The 21014-nt window shown below is 37.7% G+C and overlaps 1 protein-coding gene and 1 long non-coding RNA gene across 4 annotated transcripts in view; one reads left to right on the top strand and one right to left on the bottom strand.

Annotated features, from left to right (window-relative positions):
• Window positions 1-1935, bottom strand: part of STAT6 (signal transducer and activator of transcription 6) — an 82774-nt gene extending 80839 nt beyond the window's left edge. For 2 of the 3 annotated variants that reach the window (XM_087925460.1, XM_087925461.1), the window contains exon 1: window positions 1575-1721. The gene's annotated coding sequence lies outside the window, so the exon portion shown is untranslated. Of the gene's footprint in view, window positions 1-1574 lie in introns of all 3 variants that reach the window. The other variant, XM_026713694.2, reaches the window with a different exon arrangement.
• LOC148127112 (uncharacterized) lies at window positions 1580-20044 on the top strand. Its single transcript, XR_015741943.1, has 2 exons — window positions 1580-1658; window positions 16921-20044. It is a non-coding gene; the product is annotated as an uncharacterized LOC148127112 (long non-coding RNA).
• The last annotated feature ends 970 nt before the right edge of the window (window positions 20045-21014 follow it).

Below are 21014 nucleotides of genomic sequence, written 5' to 3'. Positions count from 1 at the left end.
TGGAATCCTTGGGGAGATCTGAGCTAGGTTGTTTGCTTAGAGACATTTCATTACCAACTAGGTAACATTGACTATGCCCATAAACTCATTTCAATTAAATAGTTCTGATGCACAATTTACTTTAAAAATTTGTTTAAATATGATACAAGATGAAGGCAATTTGATAGAACTTAATTACATGCCTAATATGTCACTTTGACAAACTTTTGCTATAGGAAAGGAAAAGGGTGTGAAAAGCAAGAACACTTTTCCAAGATCAGTTTTATTAATGCATAATTTTAGTCATTGTATATTCAATAATATATATTGTGATACTTATACCATAAGCTACATCCAGATCAAATGAATATATATTAACACAATATAAATACTTAATGTTAAAACTGATAATTTTTTTAACTCTAAATTAATTCACAGCCTAATAATTACCATATTTTTCCAATAATTTGTATTAAAAGAACAAAAGGGACACAACAAAATAAAGATACTTTATGAAGAAGTAATATTTTCTATTTCTCATATTATAAGTGTCTTCTGTGAAATTATAAAGAATTTAAAAAGTCATATACAGAAATTCTAGTTCAAAATTCTGAGAATTGTACTCTAATACATCTGGAAGATACGACACACAGAGAAATTAACAACTCAATCTTTGCCAATGCAAATAGCCTACTACTCTAATGTTATAGTGGAAGAGGGAATCATCTTTACCACCCACTTTTAATTAAAACCCTATTTTTTCCATGCATCTTCATGGTCTACCTGCCATAGGATTCACAGAATTAATCATTATCTCACTTTACCTTGCTATTGCTCTGTCAAGCTGAGGAAGTATATACAAGGACGTATTTTTTAAATCAGAATTTCTTACTATAAATATTCATGCTTCTGAACAAAATTGTAGGAATGCATCCAAGAAACATCCCTCTTACAAATAATGCTTTTGTCCTGCCTGCCAGTGTCAGCTAGTCAAGAAGGACCCCACATATATTGCAACTAGCTTTTTGGATTAATTCGTACTCTTCTTGACCTTTTTTTAAAAAGTTTTGTAAAACCAAAACAATCGTGCGCAAAAATGATCTTTTGCACCGCTGATGATGCAGATGCCGGAATAACATGTTCCGTATAATGCACGAATCAAATTCACAAAGAGTTCGAGGGATTGCTTATGAGTAAGTGTATCAAACTGAAATCAGCTCAGCCACAAACCGCTTAATACGACTCTTCTGAAATCCGTCACTTAGACATGCATGGGTGCGAGCACCCATCAAAGCACTTTAAGCACTGCATGACCACGCAGGCTATAGGATTCGAATCCAAAACGAGTACAAATCAGGAGTTCAACTGTCTTGGGTTCAGGGTATAATTCAAGCGGTAACAGGACTGTTAGGTTCCACGCGAGATTCAACCTTCTCTGGGTGTTTCCTAAGTCGTGTGCGGTTTCACGAATTTCCTTTACTCTGTTAGCTCAACCGTCCACATACATATACACCGCTTTTATATATCGATTACCATTACCCATCGGTTCCTACCCTCCCTCCGTCGCTAACGGGAAGATCCCACCCCTTCCGTACCGTTTACACCGGAAAAGTTCCTTCCCTCCTTTGCTTCCCAAAAGGTTCGTCGTCCGTGAAAACCGATCCTTTGTAATCCACCCGGTAAAGTCCCAAGTCCCAATTCTTCTTCGAAGCGACAATTCGGCTAAGTTCCGTATCTTCGGGATCTGCGCCGCGAGGGGCGGGAAAGAGGAAACGAGGTGTGAGGCAGCGGCGCAGGCGGCTGTCACAGTCACACTGAATCAGAAGTGAAAGTAAAAAAGTGAACTCTGCTTAGAGAGGGGATGGAGGAAGTGGGAAAGATAGCCGGGATAGGCTCGGAGGCTGGGGAGAGGCTCTGATGTAAAGCCTGGCTTTCTTCTAGTGAATTTTTTAAAGTGAGTTTTCTCCTTGATCCGAAAAACAAACAAAGCAAAAAAAAAAAAACCCGACTACGGGCATGATTTGTGTTCTGCGTGTTTCGAACCGAATAATAACCCGAACTTGATTAAGGGACGTTGTTAGCGTTAGCCCTATTTATATTACCCAGGCTGAACGCTTCTCAGGCGGGTTTGTGTTAAAATGTAAAGGTTTTTCAAAACCCGAAAAACAAAAAGGTTGGAATCAACACGCCTCGCATGTTGAAGGTAACCGATATTATTAGAATCCAGGCGGAAAAAATGAGTTTGAAGATTCTTAAGATGCTCTGCCTGTGTGACTCGCCTAAAAAGCGGGGGCAAGGCTTTCTTTGCCGGGCTGTGGGGGAGCATTTTTGTTTTTTTACTCTTCCTATGCACACCCCACCCTGATATCTCCTGGAAGCTTCCCATAAGTCAGAAGGAATGCTGAGAAGTAAGAGCGGAGACATCCCAGGCATCACCTGATGACGGGGTGGTACCCAAAGATGAAGCTCTTATGAACAAACAGTGAGGATCATACAGATAAACATTATCTTAGCTTAGTCTAAGCCATGTTGCGTTTAAAACATGACAACCAGCGCTTGTCCAGGAAGCTCTGAGCAGCTAATGAAAATATTTGAGAGCAGGGATAACATAATCTCCTGAGCAGTTCCACAAACCAATCTGACCATATTCTGAATAACTACAGTATATAATTTCAGACTATTTACAAAGGCAGCTGTAAATACAGTACATTGTACTCCAGTCCAAAGGTCATTTTAGATTGTTTTCTTCAAGGAATGGAATACTTGTGGTATTAGTCACAGTTTGCAAGCATTCACAACGTGTATTACCATACTTGTTCATTCCACAGGAATTTAATTTAATCCATAGAATAATTTATCCCTGCTTCCAAATTAAACCTCCGCATCATGAATACCTCTAACTTTCCTAGATTCAGTTCTTATTTATTATCCATATATAATAGCATAACAGAGTTGGAAGGGATCTTGGAGGTCTTTTAGTCCAAACCCTGCTCTGACAGGAAACCCTATATCACTTCAGACAAATGGTTGTCTAATCTCTTCTTAAAAACCTCCATTGTCGGAGCACCCACAACTTCTAGTGGCAAGTCTTTCCGTTGATTAATTGTTGTGTCAGGAAATTTCTCCTTAGTTCTAGGTTGCTTCTCTCCTTGGTTAGTTTCCATCCATTGCTTCTTGCCCTGCCTTCAGGTGCTTTGGAGAATAGCTTGACTCTCTCTTCTTTGTGGCAGCCCCTGAGATATTCACTAAAAATCATTGAGTGTTTCATGTAGATGTTAAAAATGTATTGGTACCAGAATTAGACCCTGATAGACTCTTTATAAAAGTTCCTGTTTTGAGGGGCAACTGCCATCAACCACAACCATCTGAGAAAACATGCAGTATCCCAATCCACATTCCTTAGGCAACCCAAAAGGATAACTTGGCTGATAGTATCAAAACTGCTGAAAGACCTTAATAAAAATCCACAACATTCCCTCCTTCGGTCCTATATCAGGCCAATCAAAGCAATCTCAACCTTATAGTCTACTTAAAGCCAGTTTGATATGGGTCCTGCTTCTTCCAAGATTATTTAAAGCTGTTTAGCCTCTACATTTTTAATCTATTTTCCCCTCCAACCATGGGATGTTGAATTATATAATTCTCCCATCAGCAAGAGATCAAAGATGGGCCTCATGAGCAGAGTTCCAACCATTATCTTCTATAAACAAGGAAATATCCTATTCTCAGTGAGGCATTACCTTCCAAAATGCCCGTTCCAATAATCTCCTTGCATAATGAAATACTAGGCAAGGATCCAAATTATCCATATTTTGATATGGAATAAGATTGTGTAGCTTTGAGACTGTGAAATGTCAAAATATGTAAGAAAATAGCCATGTTCCTCATAGAAGTAAAATGTTCTTTACAAAGAAAAATAATCATACATGGAAAGAGAAATGCCAAGTAAAGAAGCAAAAGGCTAAAATAGCTAACATAAAATTATTATTTTAGAGAAAGCAAAAGAAAGCAATTACAGGATGGGAGTTTACCTCACTGATTACAGCAAGAACTTTGTATAGATTGGACCAGTATGTTAACATATTAAGGCTGTGCTAAAATACTTGATAATTCTTTTGAGGAATCTTTATACTTTATTTTACATATTTCAAACTTCTGGACTACATAACTCCAATGATTCTGGTTTAACATGAATTAAAACCATGAAAAATTGAAATAAGACCCCAAAAGACAGCCTCTTCTGAAGAAAACAACTCTCTCTCTCCCTCACAGAGATAACAATGACAATGGCATCCCTTCCCATCAACCAAAGTTAAGGTCTATGGAAAGAGCTATTGTGATGAAGCATGCAGAAAAGGAGCAAAGCTTACAGGATAGCACAGTATGAATGTGATTATTTTTTCCACCCATACTGCCTTGAAAATGATGATTACTGGAACCAAAAGTGGCTAAACCACTAATAATCTGAGACCTGCAGATGACACTGCTTTGCTACTGAAAGTAACAATTAGTAATGAAGATAAATGGAAAGTGACAAATTTGGATTATTGTATAATTTTAAGAAGATGAAGTTTTTGTCAGTCTGTTTGCTTAGTGAATTTGTAGCTGGCAAAGAACTAACTACGGCAGCTTTGTTTTTTTAGGCTAATAAAGAGCAGATAAAGATGAACAGTATGTGGAGAAGTAAAGAAGAGGGGGAAAAATAAATGTTGATTAATTCAGAGAACCTTTTTAAATAAGGATATTCCAAAAACATAAATCAGAATAGAACCATTCATCTTCCAAATATATAAAGCTACTAGACAATCCATGACCTTTTGAGTCATTGTTCCAGAAATATTTCTTACTGAAACAGAAACAGAATGATTATGGGGTGGGTTAAAAAGCCGTGGGAGTGGAAGCAACGTTTGATGGTCTGCCAACTTCCCCATTAAGTTTCCTCAAGGAAAAACTGGCAGGGAATATTAAAAACCTTCCCTTTGAGAGAGATGCCACGTGGGCCGTGGAGAGTGGATGAGCTCTGCGAGTCACAATGTGTGCACAGGAACGCAGCAGCAGTGTCACATGGGTCAGAGAGAGTGCACATGGGGGTGGGTGGGTCAAGAAGGGTGCATGGGGGTTACCGGGGTGTGCATGAGGTGCTACGAAGGTCAGGTCAGGGAAGACACAAAGGGAAGTGGCACAGGTCACAAAGAGTGTATAGGGGTGCACAACAGGTTTTGCATGGGTTGGGGAAGGTTTGTGGCAGGGGAGTGGATGGGGGAAGGTACATGGGCATGTGCAAGAGGTACCACATAGCTCAGAGAAGATGTATGAGGGGGGGCGGTGTAGCATGAGTTGGGAGGAGCAGTATGGACCAGAAAGGATGCACCGTGTTCCTCTGTCCCTCCCTTCCTATTCCTCCCATATCTCTTTCCCTTTCCTTCCCCCTTTCCCTTTCCTTCTCAGAAGGCAGATAAGTGGCTGCTGCTGGGTGGTGGAGAGAGGGAGGGATTGCAAGAGTGGCTGGAAAACTGTCATAGAGTGTTGCAAATGAGGATCACATGACCATAGGAGTAGTCCAGCAATACTGAAACAGCCACCATTTTTCCAAATTTCATTCCTTCAGGAGTCATTGGTCCTGGAGTTTAAGTTAGCCCATTTGAGATACACTTGGTTCAAAAACTGTTGCACCGTTTTGCCCAGTTAGTTTATAGAATTAAGTTTTAGACAAGCTGTGAATTGTTCAGTCATTGTTTCATAAGTATTTCCTTACCAGATCCTTCAGTGTTTTCTGCTTTCAACATGACAAAACTTCTAATATACTAGAAAAGTTCTTTAAAACTCAGGGAGATATTCAGAGGTGTATCTGCCTTGAAAGTAGCCCATGTTGAACTGTATAGCATAATCAACTGTGAGAAGCTGACTACAGAAAATGTTTATGCCTTTTTGTGTTATGTCATAAAAGCTTTATGATAGTGTTATATCCTAAAAGTGTTTTATAAAATTTGCCAAGTTTTATTCCTTCAGGAGTCATTGATAAAATCATTGGTCAATGATTTTAAATGCATTTTATAAGTTAGCCCATTTGAGGTACCTTTGTTCAAAATTGTTGCCTTATAACGCACTGTTTCACCCAGTTAAATGTTATGGGAACAAGAGTTTTGGTGACAAGAGATGATAGATAGATAGATAGATAGATAGATAGATAGATAGATAGATAGATAGATAGATAGATAGATAGATAGATAGATAGATAGATAGATATAGATGGATGGATGGATATAGACAGACAGATAGACAGAGGAATAAACATCTTTAAATTATGGTTTTTGTCACCTGCATCAGATCAGTGGCATCTGTGGGGACGGGGGGAGAACAAGAGGCATCAGAATGACTCATGCACAGTGGTGTATTAACCATCAAGCCGACTAAGCACATGCTTAGGGCACCAGGCCCAAAGCGGGGCACCACAAAGTTGAGAATATGGCTTCATTTATACAGTACATACAAAGGAATGGGGGTGGGCACAAAGATTTGTCAGTCCTTAGAGCATCAGTGAGCCTTAATCTGCCACTGCTCATGCAGCATTGTGACATTGTGATACAAACACTGCCCTTTGAGTTGTGACATTCATTGCGTGTTTGCCTGAGAGTAGCAGTTCTTGTGTTGTGCAATATTGCTTTCATCATTCTAACAAAAGCAAGAGAGCTGGCAGATATTGATGATTAGGACTTCAGTAAAAAGCAGCCAATTATTCCTGGGTGGAATAATAAAAAAAGAGATGATTTTTCTAGTGGTAAATGGAAACTCCCCTAATTTAGTAATGGGATGCTTTTCAACATTGAGGAAAATAAAATAAAAGACAAATAAAAGAAAGATGAACTGGATCAAAGAGGTTGTTAAGATATCCTTGGAAGAATGACAAATTATTACTAAAGACAGATCGCGAGAGCAACTGTTTAATCTATGTACAATCATTAGGAGTCAAACCTGTCTTAATGGTAAAATATTAACTAAAATGAGTTTGGGAGAAGCTGTGCAGGTAGAGCTCCAAACTGAGAATTCAATGTTTAATGGACCAACAATTGACCACCGAGAGTAGCAAATGATGTTCGCAACCTTAACAGAGTTGCATTAGCATTGAAGGATGAAAGGAGCCATAAATAGGTTGTGATACCCATGACTGAGGAGGTGCTCTCTACAACTTCCTTTCTTCCTTCCTATATTAAAACACAATTTTTATGCTAAGATGCAGCCAGCCAATCTGTTATGTGAGGCTCATTTCATATCAATATTTTTATTCAAAGTCTATATTAACCTTATTGTGTTTATTTCCATATGTCTTGAACTTCAGGATAGCAAAAGGAAATCCTTTTTTTATTTTTATAGTCATTAAGATGCCATAACTTGTGAGTCCCAAAAGCAACCTTGCACATGTTTAGATTACTTCTTTTTGACATATTTGACATGTAAACTAACTAGGAAAGAATAGAGAATATATGATTTAATCCTGTAGGTTAAAGATGCTGAGCTTGTCAGATTCGAGACCTGTGCTCCGTGGAACAGGGTGAGCTCCTGCTCCAGCTCCTGCCCACCTAGCAGTTCAAAAGCATGTAAATGCAAGTAGATTAATAGGTACCACTTGGGTGGGAAGGTAATTGTGTTCTGTGTGCCTTTGGCATATAGCCATGCTGGCCATATGATTATGGAAATAGTCTTTGGACAATGCTGGTTCCCTTGGCCAAAAAACAGAGATGACCACCATGCCCTAGAATTGGACACAACTAGATAGGGAAACCTTTACCTTCCGTGGATATCTAAGAGAACCAACTTGAAATAATGAGTAGGCTCTGGGGCAGGAGACTGTGAGTTGTAGCCTGTCTTAGGCATGAAGAAGTCAAGTGAGTACCTTTGAGCCAGCCAGTCACTCTCTCTCTCAGCTCTAGGAATAAACCAGGAACAAACAACCTCTGAAGACAACTGGATGGACTTGTCCACATAGGTGCCAGGAGTCAAGAATGACTTCAAGACAGCTTGAAAGATGTGTGTGTGTGTGTGTGTGTGTGTGTATCTTTGAAGTGAATGGCTTCAGAGTATAACAATAGTATCATGCATTTAATGAATTAAATTTAGACTGAGTTGGATTTTGGATCCAACTATAATAACTGAGAACCATTACTGTTTACAATCAACTACAGGTAGTCCTTAACTTACAACCACAACTGAGCCCAAAATGTCTGTTGCTAAGTGAGACAGTTTCTTACGATCTTTCCTGCCACAGTTGTTAAGCAAATCACTGCTGTTCTTAAGTAATATGGTTGTTAAGTGAATCTGGCTTCCCCATTGACTTTGCTTGTCAGAGGGTCACAAAAGGTGATCATGTGACCCTGGGACACTGCAACTGTGATGAATATGAACAGCTGAATTTTGATCATGTGATCATGCAGATTCTACAACAGTTCGTAAGTATGAAAAATGGTCATGTCACTTTTTTCAATGCTGTAGTAACTTTGAACAGTCACTAAATGAACTGTTGTAAGTCAAGGACTACTTGTATTTTCAGTGGAAGTTGAATTCAGCCATCTGGATCATCTGCCTATTCAATTTCAATGGTCGGCAAGGACTCTTAGCTATTGTGTTTGATCATTCAGAAAGCTGAGAGTTTTTTAAAAATGAAAAATATTAATAAAATTGTTAATGAATATAATTAACCAGCTATGCAATTGCTTAAATATGTAATAACTTAAAATATTAGTTTGAAGTATTTTATTTCACTTCAAGTACCAAAACTACTCTGAAACTTAAATTGCTATATTCACAAAACAAAGTTGCACACCATAAGTTTTATATTATTTTCTCCTCAATAGAATTCTTTTTGTATTTCACAATTTCTCATCTGGTTCAAACTTCATAATCTGTTTACTTCCTGCCATCTGAAATAAAATGTTGTGGTTAGGAGGCCTACATGTACACTGAAACAGGGGAGGAAGGGCAGAGAGAATTAGTGCAGAACAAGTAAAATCTGAACAGAATTATCATAATGTATTTAAATACGTTGCATCTCTTACAGATAGTCCTGTAATAGATACAACATGGCTGTATCTGGATTTCTGGTTGTAAGTCATTATAGTCGTAAGTCCTAAAAATTTTACAATTTTTTTTTGTGCTCATTAAGAGAATACATGGTCCTGAAGTGAATGGCACAGTTAAGTGCAAAGCCATTCTTCCAAACTGGCAAAAAAAAAAGAGCCAATTCATGGTCACATGACCTTGGGATGCTGTAATGGTCATAAAGGAGAGCTGGCTGCCAGGCACCCAAAATGTGGTCAAGTTATATGTGTGTGTGTGTGTTAACATGAAATTTTATGGTAGCAAGAAATGATATCACGAAGATGATATTCAGAAGCCCATTCTGGGCCTTTTGTAATTTTATACAGTCATTAACCAATAAGTCTTAAATCCAGGACTACCCATTAATGTATTTGATATTATACTTTAAAAATATTGTGGCTTTAATGTGTTTTGCAATCACTGAGTAAATCAAAATAGGATATGCCGCACATATGCATCCCTGAATCTCATGATCTCCAGAGGTTTTTTAAAACAACAGAGTTGGAAGGGACCTTGGAGGTCTTCCAGTCCAACCCCTTGCTCAAGCCCGAAACCCTAAAGCATTTCAGACAAATGGTTGTCCAGTCTCCTCTTAAAAACCCCAGTGTTGGAGCACTTCTGGAGGCAAGTTGTTCCACTGGTTAATTGTTTTAACTATCAGGAAATTTCTCCTTAGTTCTAGGTTGCTTCTCTCCTTGGTTAGTTTCCATCCATTGCTTCTTATCCTGCCCTCAGGTGCTTTGGAGAATAGCTTGACTCCCTCTTCTTTGTGGCAGCCCCTGAGATATTGGAACACATATTGGGAGGCATCTTTAAAATCGAAAAGTTAAATAGCGGAGGGGGGTGTCCTACAATGTTTGTGATACGCACACACACATGTCTAAATAAAAATAATAACTGAAGAACTTGTGAAAGGCACAAGCCTTCTTCTCTCTCTCTTTTTTTAAAATTTTATTGGTTTTTAAGACAAACATAGACAAACAAAACATAAAAACATCAAGCCATCTTCCATATATATACATACAGTGTGCCGGTTGGTTTACAAATTGTTTTGTGCTTCCATTGTGTAGTCTTCAATTACAATTACATTGTATATATTCTCACATTTTTAATCAAATATTAAATACATTAATATCATTGTTGAGCAATCATTTGACTATGCTTTTATTCATTCATGTTTTATGAAATAATCCATATTTCACTTAATTTGTTTTATGACAGTTCATATTATCATCTTAAATCTATCCTACAATCATTTTGTAGATGTAATAAGAAAAGAATACATCTTTATATATTTATTATTTTCTAAAAATCTAGATATTTCATTACCATGTTTTATTGTCTAACCATTGATAGAATAGATCCCAAATTTTATAAAATTGTTTATCATCTTGTTCTCTGATTTCAAATGTCAATCTACTCATTTCAGCACATTCCAATATTTTCTTAATGATTTCCTCCTGTAATGGTATTTTCTCATTTTTCCAGTTTTTGGCAAATACAATCCTAGCCGCTGTTAATACATTTACGATCAGGTATTTCAATTCTTTACTATATATTTCTGGTAAAATTCCCAATAAAAATATCTCTGGTTTCAAGTCTATATGCTTTTTTGTCATTTTTTTCCAACCACGTGTGGATTTTAGTCTAATATTTTTTAGCATCCGCACAAGTCCGCCACATATGGTAATATGAGCCAGGTGTCTGATGACATTTCCAACATTTTTCAGATTTGTTCTTGAACATTCTTGCTATTCTTATTGGGGGGAAATGCCACCTGTAACACATCTTATACACATTTTCTTTATATGTTGTTGACATTGTCATTTTATAATTTTGAGATCACAATTTTTGCCATTTCTCTAGATCAATCCCATATCCAAAATTCTTCCCCATTGTTTCTTTAACTTGTTCTTCTTCTAGTTTAATTTCTAATAAATATCCATACAATTTTTTAATCACCTTTTCATCAGTACCTGTCAAAATCTTATCTAAATCAGTCAGTTTATCATAGAAACCTTCTGTTTTAGAATCTTTATCATACCTTGCACATATGAAACCCAATTCATCTTTATACCTGTTCCTCTAATTTTTGCATAGATTTAAGTTCACCCTTTTCATTCAATATTTCACCATATCTAATTGTTTGTTCCTTTTTATATATTATAGGATAAGAAAATGCTTCAATAGTCGATAGCCACACTGGAATTTTCAAGTAACGTTGTCTTTTAGTCTTCTCCCAGTTTAACCACAGAGACTCCCATATATAATGTCTTATAGGCACAAGCCTTCTTCTCATTGTGGGAAACAAAAATATAGGCTATTGATCTATCAGATTCAACAAGGCCTTTGGATGATAGCAGGCCCCAGAATAAAGAGACATGAGCCAAAGTTTTAGATAGGATGATTTCAAAATAAATGCAATGGATTATTGATATAAGTTGGGTTATGATGGCTATTCATGTTTCAAATTGCTCATGAATTAAACCTCTGAATCTTAAAGTAAGAATTGTTTTTTGTATTGCTGTTTCCTGTTCCTCTTTACTGGGATATTTTTATAACACATTTGAGGTCCTTTCATCTCACAAGTCAGCTTAAACATAATTTCTAATTATATTACTACTACCAGTAGTAGTTTATAAATGTTTGAAGAATATTCTTTGCTACCTTTTCTAAGCACATGTTCAAATAACAGAAGTATTGGCTTTTGTATAAAACTCGGCATTTCTCAAAAAAAAAAAAAAGGCTCAATTTGTACATATTCAATCTCAGCTTCCGATATGAAAACAGATAATGAGGTGAAGCTTTATTTAATGTATCTTTCTCTTCTCCACCAACACAGTGGATATTTCTATCAGAAAACAGAATGTGTACTTGTATAAGAAAGTTTAAGTAGCACCTTAAAGTAGCACATGGGGGTATTACATGGTTATTTGAGATTATAGGAACATGAATTAGACCTAATTTAAGCTTTTTATGTTGTTCTATGTATGCATATGTGTGTGTGTGTGTGAGAGAGAGAGAGAGAGAGAAAGAGAGAGAGAGTGAGTGCCTTTGAGTCAATATTGTTTTCTGGTTACTGCCTGTACAAATCCTTCAAGTTTTCTTGGCAAGATTTTGGAAGTAGCTTGCCATTGTACTGACAATTAATTATAAAAATTATGTAACTATTACGCAGTTATTGAAATCTAACTTGTGAGTGCTCAGCCAATACATGTCTACCCTATCTGGGTCATTCACCCATGTTTTTCCCATCAAAATATCTAGTAGACATCTTTGCCACAGGCAATGATGTGGGGGCGGGGTCCATCAATATTTTGTCCTAGCTCTGTTTCCCCCATTTTTGCCCCCTTTTTTCTCTCTCTCAGACTTACTCTTTTTCTCTTAATTTCACTGCACTTGCCCTGGAAGGACCTATTGCTTGAGCAGACTGAAAGCACCTCCACCCCTTCCTTCCTTCCTTCCTCCTTCCTTCCTTCTTTCCTTCGTCCCACTGCCCCCGCCCCTGCCATCAGGGCAATATAGCTGCCAATCAATCAAGCAGCATTGAGCAAGCAGGGAGAAAAAGACAGATAAGATGTCCTGTCTGGGAACTTTGCAGTCACTGACTTGATGAAGTATTGGCTGAATAAACAGAGCCAAAGCCCAGGAATGAAAGTAAATAACCAAAAAAAGAAAAGAAAAAAAAAAACAGGCTGCCCTGTGGAGAAAGGGACAACAGAAGTAGTTGGCAGCAGCTAAGAAAAATGGGGACAAAAAAGGTGGGGTTTTTTCCTTCCCTCAGACTTGCTATGAGAGAAAAATTCTTCTAGCTGTTTCCTTCAGCTGGAGCGAAGATTCAGAAAAGAAAAAACATTTAGAAGCCCAGCCCGGCACAAAGAAATAGAAAATGCTTGGACAGAAGCGACAACAACAATGATAATAATAAAGAGCTTATGGAAAATAGTTTTATTAGCATGATTCATTTCTACAACAGTTGTGTAGGCCTTTATAATTTACAGTTCCTTTTTTTTAAAGATTTCCTTTCATAAAATAAAAGTTTCCTCTCAGCCACTGAAGGGAGATATAAAAACCCAAGTTTCCTGTGCTTTGTATCTATTGACTCTGGGCCAGTTTAATTATTGGTAGTTAAAAAAATAACATTGTTAGAATTTTGTTTCTTACCAGGCTTGTTCTGAGCCAGGATGAAAGAAGCAGGCAGTTGCATGAAATTAAGTCTTTATTTTTACCCAAGAGCAATGACAGCAAGCTCTCCCTCTCATAGTACAATACCTTATACATATTTCATTCAGCCACTCCTTTATTCTGTCACTCAAATCCTTCCCTCAGCATTATTTCACTTAAGGGGTTTCCTTCCTTTTCCTCACAAGGGCCTGTGACTAAAAGTTAAATCCCTCTTTCTTGGAAGAAGCCACCCTTGGAATGCACTCATTCATCTCTGTGTGGGTGCAATCAAATTGAACCTTCTCAAAATCAAAATTGGAAGAAATGGCCGTCCAAACCAGAGGAAGTCTCTAAACTTATCAAAAACAAGAGTGAGGCAGATCCTTAATGAAAATGTCTCAATATGTGTAAATATTCTACTGTATATATGAAGCACAAGGAACATGTGTAAATATTCTAACCTCATGACTCTCAATTCCCCTGCTCCCATTCTTTCCCAGTCGCATTATGATAGTACAGTTTTCCCTTCTTTCTGGTTGTATCTACAGTTGTCAGCCCTGTAAGGTTTACCAGACTAAGAAACCAATCATATATAGAGCAAGAGTACTTTTGTTGCAAAGAATTTTGCAAATCTGAATCTTTTTTGCTTTATTTTTATGCGAATTGGGGAGGTGCTTATCTAAGATGTTGTCTCAATTTATTTCTTTGCTCCTGTTTTAGTTCCTCTTATCTGGTTGCTGTCTTGGGGACAGCTCTTCCTCCTACAATGTAGAGTTAGAGAAGCTTGCAGCTTTGGGAAGCATGGTCTATCTTACTCTACTCTTATTTGATTTGGTGCTACCCTTTGCAAGGGTAACTCATGAAAAGAATCCTGTTGCAACATACCCTGATATGTTCCTATTAAGTAGTTGGTTTCATTCCCTGAACTAATTAATAATTGTTTATTATGTTCAGGCATGATGAAATCTCCCAATCCTGGAACACGGAAGCTCAGAATTTAATTTAATTTTTTATTTAATTTTTATCCCTTTACTATTTTTCATAAATAACTCAAGGTGGCAAACATATCTAATACTCCATCCTCCTTCTATTTTCCCCACAACAACAATTCTGTGAGGGAAGTGGAGTTGGGCTGAGAGAATGTGACTGGCCCAAAGTGATCCAGCTGGTTTTTGTGTGCTCATCCTTACAGTAACTGGATCCTTAATTAAATGTAAGCTTAAGAGAATGGATCAAGTATTGGGATCAGGCTTCAGGAGACTCCAAGCAAGGTCTTCCACTGAATAATGAGGTGGCAGAGAAATTTGCATATCAAGAAAGAGCAGGCAAGTTCTAACTTTAGAAGTGTGGATTTCAGTACCAGAATTCCCAGTAATAGTCATGCTGGCTAGAGAAAGCGGCATGGTGGCCTAGTAGTGGAGGTCTTGCCTTACAACCAGGAGGTTGTGAGTTTGATTCTAGATGGTAGCAGATATTTGTTTCTTTGGGTGCAAAGAGAAAAGATCTGCTGTGCATAGGCATCAGGAAGGGCGGTAAACACTCAGCTCCATCCAGTTGTCACAACTGCACTCCGATGCTAGGGATTACAGGGTCGTAAAAAGAAAAAAAAAGTCATGCTGGCTGGAGAATTCTGGGAGTTGAAATCCATTCATCTGTAAATTCCCAGGATTGAGAAACAATATTCTGTTGTCTTCTCCTATCATATAGTATATGTGGGATTATTTTATTTTATAATGAATAGAATGTGGACAAGATTAAACACTGCATCTTCTGAGGTTTGCTGCTTTCTTTACTGTAAATTACAAATCATCTTAGGCCGATCCAGTTTGTAAAGGGAAAATAAAAGTGGACTCTGCTGTCAATGATGTTTTAAAATGCCACCAACACATCGCAGGGGGCTGGCTTTACATGGTCCATTCCCCAGGTTCACGATGTATACTAACAAACTTTTATCCATTTCTTTTTTTTTGTTTGTTTGTTTAGATATTCACCACTGAGTATTACATTAAAAGTCTCTGACATGGCTGGTAATAATTTAAATTGAAAGAAAATCAATGTATCAACATTTTAAATGTTCCTTGGCCATATTCAATATATAGAAAAGAGCAAGAGAAGCAAAAAGGGAGGTGAAATGTATTGTGAAGCACCCAGAGCAGATTGGATTCAGGGCTGCTGAAATCAAATCATGTCAAATCATCAGTAAATTAAAACAGTAAGCAGAGGCTTGAAAACTGAACCAGGAAGAAAAGAATGAGGCAAATGAGTGTCAGGGAGTGTACTCAATGGTTGGGCATCACAGACAAGAAAGTCCTGTCATGTATCTTCTTTCTTTATGCTTCAGATCATTGGAAGCTGGCCCAAAGCTCAGCTTTGAAGAAGGCTGGCATGTTCGCAGGGGAGAAGGAAGTCCTTAAACGATCCTAGAGAATCTGTTGGTTTATATACTTCCAGAGCTTAATCCAAAAAGAAAATGAGCCTGGGATCAATAAGTGGCAAAAATGAAAAGTATTCAGATGAAGTGTACCTATTGAACTTCACGAGATTATTCTTGGGGTAATATAACAATGTTGGTAATATTAATCCCTAGTATATTATAACTGCTATGGTGATATTAACCACTGGATATTGGAAGTATTTGCTTTCCACTTGCTTTTTAGGATGGGTATAGAAAAACATCAGTTGTGAGTTTTGAACATTTATTATTACCCTTGATACATTTGAAATTGTTTTCAATTGCATCCTAATATATTTAGCTGTATTACTAGAATATTACTTTCTTGGTACTTATTATTTTATGTACAACCATAGACCAAAGGAGAGCTAAAATACAAAACATTTAGCATAAATGTCCTATTCAGAGCAGAAATTAAGCACACTTATACCATGTTCATCTCCAAAGATTTTGAACTGCTGTTGCTATGGGGACAGAATTTGGCCTTGCCCATTACCAAAAAACAGATCACAAGGATGTCATTCTGAGTTTATTTCCAACTATGTCTTTTTTGGCTATGTGTGTGTATGTGTGTATGGGAGGGGAGGGGAGGAAAAAACATGATTAAAAAGGAAAATTACTTGGTTCCCACCTATTTCACTTGACAGAGAGAGAGAGAGAGAGAGAGAGGGAGGGAGGGAGGGAGGAGGTAACTAGAGAATGGGCTCTCAATATTCAAATCTACATAGCGGAAGGTGCTCCCTTCAAGTTAGCCAATAATGGTCTTAGTTATATAATTAACTGAAAGCCAGCATGAGCTTTCTGAATTGTGGCTAGAGGCAAACAAATAATAAAAATGTTTAAGAATTGCTTTCCAAATTGTCAGTTTCAACTGGCAATCCAGCAGCAGCCTCAGAAGTCAAAATTAGTGTTTTAATTTTTCAAAATATTAACTAGTAGGGATAGCCTGATGTTGCTGTCTGATGATGTTAAATGTATTGATGCAGGAAGCAAGCTGTTCCAAGTAAAACTGCTTTTTTTTTCAATGCATTGACGGTGATTTTGTCAATGCCCATGGTGTTCAAGTGTTGCTCCAGTTGCTCTGGACTTGCTCCTAACCTGCCTATTACTATTGGAGGAAATACCATCAAAGCAATTGTTATTTTTGCTTTCCTTTGTCTTTCTACTTCTATTTGGGTCTTTGTATTTGGTGATTTTCTCTACTTATTCCTCTTCTCTTTTGCTACCTCTAGGTATTGCAACATCCACTATGCAGACTTTTTTGTCTTTCTCATTGACAATTGGGAAGTCTGCATTGTTTGAAGTCTTTGCAGTAGCTTTGATCAGGCCAGAAACATATTAATAAGAGAGATCAGAGCAGCAAAAAGAAGCTACTCTGAAAAGTTAAGGAATCAGCTCTCAACAAATGAACCAGCAAACATGTGGAAAACCTCCTTCCCAGGCAGAAGGAAATCAACAACTAGCAGATTACCTGAATGTATTTTACTGCAGGATTGAAAGGAAACTACAGCCACCTATCTCCACAACCTCACCTCAAACACACCAACAGCCAAGCCTCCTACAACTGACCCCAACCCATTGGGTTCACAACAAGATCTATTTCATAGACGAAAGCCAAGAAAAGCACCAGGGCGAGACAAGATAACTCCTTCTTGCTTAAAAGTCTGTGCTAACCAATTGGCCTCCATCTTCACCCAAATCTTCAATAAATCACTAGAGATGTGCTATGTTCCTTTTTGCTTCAAAGGCTCTACTATCATCCCAGTACCAAAGAAGCCCTCCATCAGGGAACTGAATGACTACAGACCAGTTACTCTAAAATCTATAGTTATGAAAACCTTTGAAAGGCTAGTCCCACCTGAAAACCATCACCGATCCACTGTTAGATCCCATGCAGTTCGCATACCGAGCAAATAGATCAACAGATGATGCTGTTAATATGGTTCTGCACTATACCCTACAACACCTTGAATCTCCAAATAACAAGGGTCCTCTTTGTAGACTTCAGTTCAGCATTCAATACCATCATTCCAGACATTGTTCTAACTATACTAAACCAGCTAGTGGTACCTGAATACACTTGTAAGTGGATCATAAGCTTCCTAACAGGCAGGAAGCAGCAGGTGAAGCTAGGCAGAATCACATCTGATACCTGTACAATTAGCACAGGGCCCCTCCAAGGCTGTGTGCTTTCTCCACTTTTCTTCTCCCTATATACCAATGACTGCATCTCAGACGATCCATCTGTTAAAATACTGAAGTTTGCAGAAGATACAACAGTGATTGGCCTCATTCAAGACAATGATGAATCCACATACAGACAGGAGATTGTACAACTTGCTTTGTGGTGTAACCAGAACAATCTGGAACTGAACACACTCAAAACCATAGAAATGGTGGTAGACTTTAGAAGAAACCCTCCCATACTACCACCTCTTAACAATACTAGACCACACAGTATCATCGGTAGAGACCTTCAAATTTCTAGGTTCGATCATATCACAGACTTCAGAGGATAATTAAGACTGCAGAAAAAACAATTATTACCAACCTGCCTTCAATCGAGGACCTGTATACTGCACGAGTCAAAAAGAGGGCTGTGAAAATATTTACAGGCCCCTCACATCCCAGACATAAACTGTTTCAACTCCTACCCTCAAAATGATGCTATAGAGCACTGCACACCAGAACAACTAGACACAAGGACAGGTTTTTTCCCAAACCCCATCACTCTGCTAAACAAATAATTCCCTCAACACTGTCTGCACTACTATTACTATTAATCTTCTCATCACTCCTTATCACCCATCACCAGGGGTGGGATATGACAGGGTTAACTACCAGTTCGGGATTTACGAGCTTCCCTGCATGCTGGGAGCCGCGCATCATCATCAGCACGGTGGGTACAGAGAAGCAGCCTTTGAAACAGCCCTGTTTTCCTGCTTTTTTAACTGCAGCTGTGCCTCGTTCGGCAGCTGAAATTGAAAAATCAAGAAATAAAGATCAGGTAAGAGCCTGGGTGGGTGGGTGGGCAAAAACATCAGCAGGCATAGAACCAGTTCTATGTCTGCTGCTCTTCAGAGCTACCGGTTCTACAAAGGTGGACAGAACTGGTAGAAACCCACCCCTGCCCATCCCCTCCCACTTGTGACTATATGACTGCAACTTTGTTGCTTGTATCCTTACAATTTATATTGACTGTTTCCTAGTATGATTTGATTGCTTATTATACCCTATGACTATTATTAAGTGTTGTACCTTATGATTTGTGACTCTTGATGAATGTATCTTTTCTTTTATGTACACTAAGAGCATTTGCACCAAGACCAATTCCTTGTGTGTCCAATCACATTTGGCCAATAAAGAATTCTATTCTATTCTTGATGTCTTGCAATAGCTAACTAGATTATGCATTGTTTCTTATGCTTCTTGGTAGAGATGGACACATTTGCTGTCTGTATTTATTTTTAAGGTTTGGTCTGCAGTCAGAATTAGCTCCTCTGAAGACTATTCAACTTTGCTGCTCTTAGCTATTGCCAGGTTTTGTTAACTGTTTTGACGGCTGGATCTTTCCTTCCTTCCTTCCTTCCTTCCTTCCTTCCTTCCTTCCTTCCTTCCTTCCTTCCTTCCTTCCTTCCTTCCTTCCTTCCTTCCTTCCTTCCTTCCTTCCTTCTCTTCTGCCTTATAATACTTTGCCTGGCCATGTCTTTTTTCTATTCTTTTTTCTTGTAAGCCAGTTTGGTCTCTCCAGTGCTGTATTAAGTCTTCATGATATAATAGCTTCAGTGTAGCTTTGTTTAGCTTCACCTCTCTTGCTGTCCTTCAAATATTCTTCCAATGTCCTTGTTTCTTCTTCAATTACTTGATGCACTTGCAATATTCCATGCCCACCTATGTACCTTGATAAGTAGAGTCTATCAGTGTTGCTGCATGGATGAAGGGCATGATTCATTGTCATTATTTTTCTGTTCTTCTTATGCTGGTCATTTAGTTCTTATATCCAGTTCACTGTTTCAACTGTGTAGCTAATGACTGGAACTGCCTAGGGGATAACTATCTTTAAACAGTTTCTCTTTTTCCTCAAAAACCATATTCTACATGACTTAGCTTGCGTTGCTGCATGGTATGTTATATGTAAGGGGAAATTCCTGCTTGAGTTTAGCTAGATTTTTACTGTGAACATATATGGCCAACTTTTCCATTCCTACATATTCTTCAATTTTACTTCTCCTAATTCTGTAGGTTTCCATTTTCCAGTATTTTCACCATCACTGTCAGTACACAACTTAATAAATTGTGATACTTTTCATTTATATTATCTGGGATCATACCTGATTAAAATATTTGCAGTTTTAATTTGTTTTATTTTCAGAATTTTCTGAATGTTTTTGTGCATTCCTTTTGAGTACTTTTGAATCATTTTGTGTAATCACCAGTAGTGTTTAACCTAAGTCAAAATTCTTCTGGGAACCACTGATGTGTTGCAAAATTGATATTCTAACTTTCATGTTTCTAGATAAGCAAACACATGACATTTCTGGGCTATTTTCAAAGCTGCCCAAAAGAGCACAATACAGTAATCTATTTCCTCTAGGCATCATCTAGGCATTAATTGACTCAAGGCATTAATTAATAGATGAATAATTCCTTTCCAATTAATAGTTTGGTTAGATAATATTAATTCCAAGTTGTTCATAATAAAATAGTTTATTTAGATGATAATAATAATAATAATAATAATAATAATAATAATAATAATAATAATAATAATAATAATAATAATAATGATGTTACTCCAGGCTATCGATGACAAAATGCTGGACCAAAACTATCACAATACTGTGGGATAGCATTTTCTGAAACAATGCAATCTATTTTTCTAGACACATTTCCCCTTAATACATTTGATTTTTAGTTTAACTTTTTCAGACGATCTGATCTGGATGAAGTTTCAGATCATTCAACGGCAACTTGTTAAGATTTTCTCCACCTCCCTAAGAAGGAAGGAAATACAGAAATCTGTGAAGACAGTGTGGGAAGAAAACTCCACTAAGACAGGGACACTCCACAAACCAGTGCCAAGAACCTTTAGAATAGTACAGATAAAACCCAAATACAGCCTTTTCCCTATCAGAAAGCCTAAAGTGAAAATTCCAGCCTGAGCTGATTAGAAATCCAGGCAGGTTTCCAAGAGCTATTGAGACTCATTTCAAAATATCAAACTATATTGAAAATCCGGGCTGGGGCCAAGAAACTGTTGGAAGAAATGTCCATCTGGGTTCAGTTCCAATTAGTAAGAAAGACACTGGAAACATGGAGGCTGATT

The sequence above is a fragment of the Pseudonaja textilis genome, chromosome 2 (assembly GCF_049901715.1).
Source record: "Pseudonaja textilis isolate UNSWEBS1 chromosome 2, rPseTex1.2, whole genome shotgun sequence".
NCBI classification, from domain to species: domain Eukaryota; kingdom Metazoa; phylum Chordata; class Lepidosauria; order Squamata; family Elapidae; genus Pseudonaja; species Pseudonaja textilis.
Note: the sequence above shows the minus strand (reverse complement) of the source record. Positions and strands in the feature narration are given on the sequence as shown.